At 40.6% G+C, this 7518-nt stretch overlaps 1 long non-coding RNA gene across 1 annotated transcript; it reads left to right on the top strand.

Annotated features, from left to right (window-relative positions):
- The first annotated feature begins 827 nt into the window (after positions 1-827).
- Positions 828-6723, top strand: LOC137503005 (uncharacterized). The gene is made up of 2 exons (XR_011018981.1): positions 828-916; positions 6577-6723. It is a non-coding gene; the product is annotated as an uncharacterized lncRNA (long non-coding RNA).
- Positions 6724-7518: the final 795 nt, after the last annotated feature.

Below are 7518 nucleotides of genomic sequence, written 5' to 3'. Positions count from 1 at the left end.
TTACCCTTCCAAACAAATTTCCTAACTTATACGTACCACTGCAGTTTAAGTGAAGGCCATCTGAGCGCAGATCCCTATCTCCTACCCACATACTAAGGATTTTATAACACCAGAAACCAGATTAACAAGAAAAAGCATAGAGAAATTCTGCAATCTAAAGGAACAAGTAGAATGGATTAAGGAAGATGAAGAACTAGAAATAACTCTGGACAATTTGCAAAACAAAACAGAAAATTTAAAGACATAAAAATAAGATGAAAGAATGAAAATCCACAACCTGTTTCCAGTCATGCAACTGGGTCAGGAAGGGAAGATAGGAATTGTGCCGGCTGCCGAAGCCTTTCGCACTCCTCTGGGCCAATGATTAAGGACTAACGGATAAAATGAAATGATAGTGGAGAGTGTTGCTGGAATGAAAAACGACAGGGAAAACCAGAGTACCCAGAGAAAAACCTGTCCCACCTCAGCTTTGTCCAGCAGAAATCTCACATGGAGTGACCAGGATTAGAACCATGGAACTCAGCGGTGAGGGGCCGGTGCGCTGCCGCCAGAGCCACGGAGACTCTATGAAATAAACCAAAAGTAGACGAATGACATACCAATATAAACATTATTTCAAATACGGACCAAAGGATGAATTTGTTTGTTGTAAGAATTATTGAAATCGTTTAAGGTCAGCCTCTTTGTAATATTAGTATAGCAAGTCGTAAGTTGCACATCATTATGAAGAACAGCGAACATCAATATCGTTACTTGACTCTCTCTCCTGTCATGAGGTGTCACTTGTTTCTGTGCTTGCAGCAATGGACATTATTTCTTTTCACAGGTGCAGAGGTTACAGTATCAGCTGACAGATGACGAGCTGTCGTTGACAGGGATGCGCTTCTTCTCCATCAATCGTAGCTTCTTACTGGCGGTGAGTACGTCGGCTCTAGTCGCCTTCATCTGGCCAATCCTCTCGTCCACCTGACACGTGGGTACACAGAAAGACATTTTAACTGTTTGTGTAGTTTGTTGGGACGTCATTTTGAAAGTAGTGAATTGTTCCATAGAAATTCTTCTTCTTTCCGTTTTTCACATAGTTTTGGGTCAGGTTGCGGATCAATGGCTTCCGCTTGCTTCTACCCTTCCACTACTCCTGCCCCAACACCTTCTTAATCTGCTGGTTCTTGTGCCTTTTACTTCTACATCAAACAGAAGGCAGGGCAACGCTGTTGTTTGTCCCCCACTCCCTTTCAAGGTTTATATAGAACAGGCAGTAAAGGAAATCAAAGAGGAATTTGGAAAGGCAATCAAAACCCTGAGATTTGCTGATGATGTTTTATCTGACTCTGCAAAAGATTTGGAGAAACTGCTGAATGGTATGGACAGTCTTGGGTAAGAACACCAGTGATTTTCACAATACGGCAGGAGTAGTACATAACTCTCGAAAACCATGACTATATACCGTAGTACCAACGTGCAGGATTAGTGACACTGAATCAAACTCAACCTTCAGTATTAACAGAGCCGAAAGAGTAAGGTTGTACCCTTACATGCCACTGACCCTCATTAACTCTATGCTTTTCACAGTTATACAGTAAATTCTTTAGGCACCCGACTTTGTCCATTAATATTTAGCCCAGTTATAAGTTTTCTCATCAATACGTCACATCTGGTCCCCACGAACAGAACTTAGTCACTTATACAGTTAAGGATATGAGAGCCACAAAGAGAGAAAATTGACATCTCATCCCACTGAATTCAATAAGCAGACTTTTTAAATAACCTTTTTTGACACAATCTGTGGATCAAAGCATTGCCTCGGACAATGTGTCATGCAAGGAGACAGTAAATACCGACGCTCTGTGTATTTATGAATTGCAGTGCATGTGTCGACAATACAGTCGGCCGAGGTCTCGTTGTAGGTTTGCATTTCAATAAACGTTCGGAGTCACGAAGAAAAAACATGTGTGCCTAGTAACAGGAAAACAAAAAACCCAGACAAGCCTTAAATCTTACGGAAAAGTTAAAAGTAACAGATGAGGTTAAAAACAAACCTAATGAAACAAAAAATGAACATCACTGAGCGTCTAGGCCTGCTGTATTCACCACTGACAACGCTAATAAAAGATGCGGACAAAATACAGAAAAATGCATCAAGGTCATTCAAGCCGTGAAACTGTAGATAAGAGTACAGAAACGACGCGCTGCCGATTTGTTTATAGTCATTGGCATTGGATTTCACTAAACAGCTTAGCAGAAGTTTAAGAAGAGATATGATAAAACTGTCCGCTAATTTGTAATAATAATGTTATTGGCTTTATGCCCCACTAACTACTTTTACAGTTTTCAGAGATGCCGAGGTGCCAGAATTTAGTCCTGCAGAAGATCTTTTATGTGCCAGTAAATCTACCGACACAAAGATGACCTATTTGAGCACCTTTAAATACGACCAGACTGAGCCAACATCGAACCTGCCAAGTTGGTATCGGAGGGCCAGCGTCTCAACCGTCCGAGCCACTCAGCCTGGCAAGCTTGATTTGTAGAGACGCCAACAGTGTAGATGACAATGTAATCAGTCATTGGAAAGAATATAAAATTCCCAGAACATTACGATTCTACTGACATCTTTAATTTCGATGAAACAACGATATTTTTCAGCTTCCTACCAGAAAAAACTGTCACGGAGCCAAAAGGAGCAAAGAGCACCTAACAATACATCTTACAACAAATGCATACGGAACTGATATGCTCCTTCCGTTGGTCACTGGAAAATCAGCCAAACCTCACCATCTGAAAGGTGTATAATACGAAGGCAATAACAAAGCCTGGATGAGCAACGTAACTTTCACCGCATATGCGGAAAAATTGAACAAGAGAATGCATCATTAAAAAAATTAAAAAAAAAAATAAAATGGGAAGATCTGGCTCCTGTTAGAGAACTGCCCTGTGGATCCCAGCTCAAACTTTCTTGCAGCAGATGGCACTGGTCAATAGCCACCATGAAGGTACTGGTACAGCGTGTGGTTGCAGGAAACGCCTACTCTATGTTGCACTGTACTGTAGTACATTTGGTCAGCCTGCGACAGTGAATCTCCAAGTGCTTTGTTAAATTTGGAATCACAAAGACAACTGCAGAAGAAAAAGGACTGTAAAGGTGCAGGTGTTCAGGACGATGTAGATGATCCAAGTACTTGCCCCACACACAGGAGTCATCTGACAGGGCTGATCTGTTCATCAGAATGCCGGTGTTCCGAGAAATAGAGCCCGTTGCAGAAATGTCGTGCTTTGGTTCAGTTTTCCCAAGCGAGGGGAACTGCAACACTGAACACTATGATGCCATTATTCCATTTTTTGAAGGGCTGCTTCATCACCATAAAACTAAACATGAGAATAGGGGTATTCATCTATGCAGTAGAAACATGCACTCTTGAAGAGAAGTGACATGCGGCGCTGGAGAAATATGCACAAATAATTCTATTCCAGAGGACCTCGACATCAATACCAGGCTGTTTATAATATCCAAACAATGACCATATATTCCAAAATGAAGAGGAGAGTGTGGACGCGCTCCTACACGTTGGGTTCATGCAATCTCCATGGATATCACAATCCTTATTTTACCTCAACATTAGTAAATCTGTTTAAATTCACTTAAATTAGATCTCAATTCCTGATCAGCTACATACAGTACCAGCTTCAGCCCACATCAGTGTTGGTTTTGAAGTCTCTCATAGAACACAATCACATATCTGTAAGAAATCATTTCAAAGAATTTTGAAATTTATCAAACATCTCTGTTGGTAAATTATTTCAATCCCTAATTCTTCTTCATATAAACAAATATTTGCTCCAATTTATCCTCTTGAATTCCAACTTTATCTTCATATTAAGATTCCATTGAACCTCCTTGATCTACGATGTATTGACTGTTTCCACTGCAACACAAACCACTTTAGCTTTAGTTACTTCAAGGAACTGCACATTTCATGTACCAAGCCAGCAGTAGTTCTGTTGTTTCATTTGTACACATTCCGTAGAGTTGCTTTTTAATGTAAGTTTATTGTTGACCTCACCGGCATGAAAAACCTAACACTTAAATTTATTTTAAATTCCAGTCACTTTTATGGTACTAATTTACTATTTTGTAATAAGCCAGAAATATGCTCACGAAGTTAATTCACCTCTCTTTCGGTTTTCTACACTTCACATGTCTCTTCACGAACTTCTTTTCTTTAGGAATCATCTCCCATTCTTCCAGGAAGGACTCCCATGGGTCATGTGGGGTGTCTGGATGGTGCTGACGGACCCTTCTCCCAAGCTCAATAGGATTCAGTTCAGGGCTTTGAGTGGGTCACTTATCCAAGAACTGTTGCTCACATCTCGCAACATGCGGAGTTGCAATGTGCTGCATTAAATGGAGCAGTAGGCATCACATTTTTTATTTATTTATTTATCTGAAATTACACAGGTTTGACACCCAATTAAGTACATTCTTAACATTCATTATCAATTAATATACAGTATCTATGAAGTTAAAATTTAACAAAAACAAAGTTAAAATTGCTCCAGAAGGATTTCCTCCCCATTCTGATGTGCTCTAAGGCTACCATGCTCCAGTCATGTTGGCAGAATGACCCCAGACTCGTTCTCTACTGCCAGGGGACTGTACCTCCTCCCATTGTTGAGCTGCAATGTTCCCTTGCGGAACACAGTCCAGCTGCACGATGGTGTTTGGTGATCTTCTTCACTGAAGATTACCTTCTTCCAGTCTTCTTGCGATGCTTCTCACTCTAACATTGACCCCTTAAACTTTGTAGAAATGATTTCATATTTCAGATGGTTTTGGAGAATTTGAAGCAACATCAGCAACATCTCTTGCCCTCCTTGAATAGTCTCCAGTTTTGCTGTACCTTTTATGGTCATGTAAATCGTGGAAGGTGTAGAAGTATTGAATGCTATGATCGTCTTCCACCAGAGCAACAGCAGGGTGTTTACTCCAGAAAACTGATTATGATGAGAGAAACATCTTGCAAACGCATGTGATGAAGAGGGGTTCAGTACCACACTAAGTGGCTGAAGAGCCTCACATCCACGTTGCACGAGAAGGCTAGTACAATAAACAATCTGCATTTCACTGCTGGCTCTAAAAAACTAGGATGAACTGCCAAGCTTTGATTAAATACATAATAGCAAATCATTTCTTTAGCACTGTGTTTTTCATGCCGGTGAGTGTAGTTTACATGTGTGTAGACTAATGAAAGAAGGTGTGCTAAATATTTGTTACTGATTTCTTAATCATTTGTGTGTGGCTACTACAGTGTGGACAGTATTAAGTGCGAGGTGTAGGAATGTGCAAAAGCCAAGGGAATTTACCGAGTTTCTCCACTTACTTTAATACTTGGGGAGAGAATCTACAAGAGATGAAATGTTGGATGTTCAGTTGAGTTTCCTGTCAGAAAAGAGTAGAGTGCCAAATATTACTGAGACAGAGTAAGTGTCTGTCTGTTTAGCCTCCCAAAACAGTGTTAAATTTTTTTTGTTCAGAAGAAAGATTTGCTATTGGGTTTTTGTAGCCCCAGGTCTCACGGTGATGATGGGATTCAAACAGGACTAGGAATGGGAAGGAGGTGACTGTACCCTTCAGTAATGTACAGCTTGGTGTTGCCCCCTCCTGAAGGCAAGCTCACAGCTGCATGACCTTTTATCAGTTGGTATTTGGACTTTCTTGATGTTTTACATCTCAAGCAAAACAGATTCATCTCTTAGCAGGAATCTCATTCTGCATGGGAAGATTTATCTGTATCACGAGATGTACCCGTCTTTCTAATGTACGACGGCAAGTTGGTCAACGGTAGCGTTTACCTGCCATGTTGCGGTTATAACGGCACGGCAGCTCAAGTGTTTCTCTACCATCAGGTGATCGCAGGCCAAACACAGCACTCGTTCGCTTTCTTTTACTGTCCAGCTCTTAATTTTGTGAGTTAAAATACCACACAATAAGCCGTCAAAACGTTGGGTCTGAATACAATGACAGTATGCTGAGTGGGAAAGTTAACTACTCTCTACTCTGGAAAGTTTAAAGATTTTACCTAAAAATAAGACTTTGATCAATTAATTTTCCCAGAGTGTAATAAGGAGAATGTTTCTGCAGTTCTACCAATATCATAAAGAAATACCTTAGGCTGTTAAATTTCTGTAAGCAGAAAATAAGTTTTAAAGTGTGTTAAGAAACAAATACGAGAAGTTCTCAGGTTTTATGAACCTTACACCAAACTGAGCAAGTGGCTGCCTCGTTTGAGTCACGTAGCTATCAGTGGGGTCGTCGGCAGCCCTGAACACGGTTTTCCAGGGTTTCCCATTTTCACACCGTCCCACTGTCACGATGTAATTGGTTTTATCAACAAAATTTTAAGTTATTAATAGCATATATGAGGACATGGTCTTAATAAAGAAAGATACAAGTAATATGAAACAAAATGAGAAATGCAAATAAGACTTTAACACTCGAGTGTGCCGTGGTATTTTGTTTCCTCACCAGATAATGGCTATCATCACATCACTGTAAATGCCGTGGTATTGTGTCTGTTGTAGGTAGCTGGAGCCATCGTCACTTACGAGGTAATCTTGATCCAGTTCAGTGGCACGCTCACCGGCAGCGAAAGCCACACAACAAAGGCTCCAATGACCACAAGCACCGCTCCAACACCACCCCTTTAAATAAAGCCATCAATAAACTTACTAGACTTTTACTCTACAGCCCAGCTCAATCCCAGTCCTTGCCACCTTACAGAAACATCGCTGGTCTCTCAACTGTCAAAAGTTTGGAAGAAAATTCAGCACCAGCTCTTAACCAATTGACTGTCACCTTGTGTGATGCCTGCACCAAGAGCAGACACTTCTGCAACACCTCTCCACACACTTCATGAACAGCCGAGTCTCAACACTTCCCACTATCGGGAATGTGCTGCGCCAATTAACCCTAAAACGGTCGCGTTGGGCCTCAGACCTAGCCGTATGATGATGTTTGTTGTTTAAAGGAGCCTAACAACTAGGTCATCAACCCTTAATGCTACAAGGTAAATGAAATGAAAATTAAAACTTCAAAATATACCCATTGACAACAGTCTAAAAATATGATGAAAAATGATCATGAAACAAAAAACAATCAGTGGATCATATTCACAATGCCTTATGTACTGGGACGATACTCATTATCTAAATGGATCCAAAATCCAGGTCACTGGTAAAGCTGTAATAGAAGTTGAATCATGGCTGAGAAATGATATAATGGATGCAGAAATTTTCTCACAGAACTGCAGGGTGTATCGTAGAGACAGGATAGGAATGGCGGGAGGGGGAGTAATCATTCTAGTGGAACAAAAATTTGTAAGCTACGAAAAAGTTAAAGATGATAAACATGAAATTCTAGGGGTAAGGCTCATCTCTAAAGATAATAAGCAACTTGATGTCTTTGGAATGTACACACCGGGAAAGGGTAGTGCTGACGCTGATTCAGAATTATTTGATCAGATA

This window comes from Anabrus simplex, chromosome 14 (genome assembly GCF_040414725.1).
Source record: "Anabrus simplex isolate iqAnaSimp1 chromosome 14, ASM4041472v1, whole genome shotgun sequence".
NCBI classification, from domain to species: Eukaryota; Metazoa; Arthropoda; class Insecta; order Orthoptera; family Tettigoniidae; genus Anabrus; species Anabrus simplex.
This window is presented reverse-complemented; position numbering and strand designations above follow the sequence as displayed.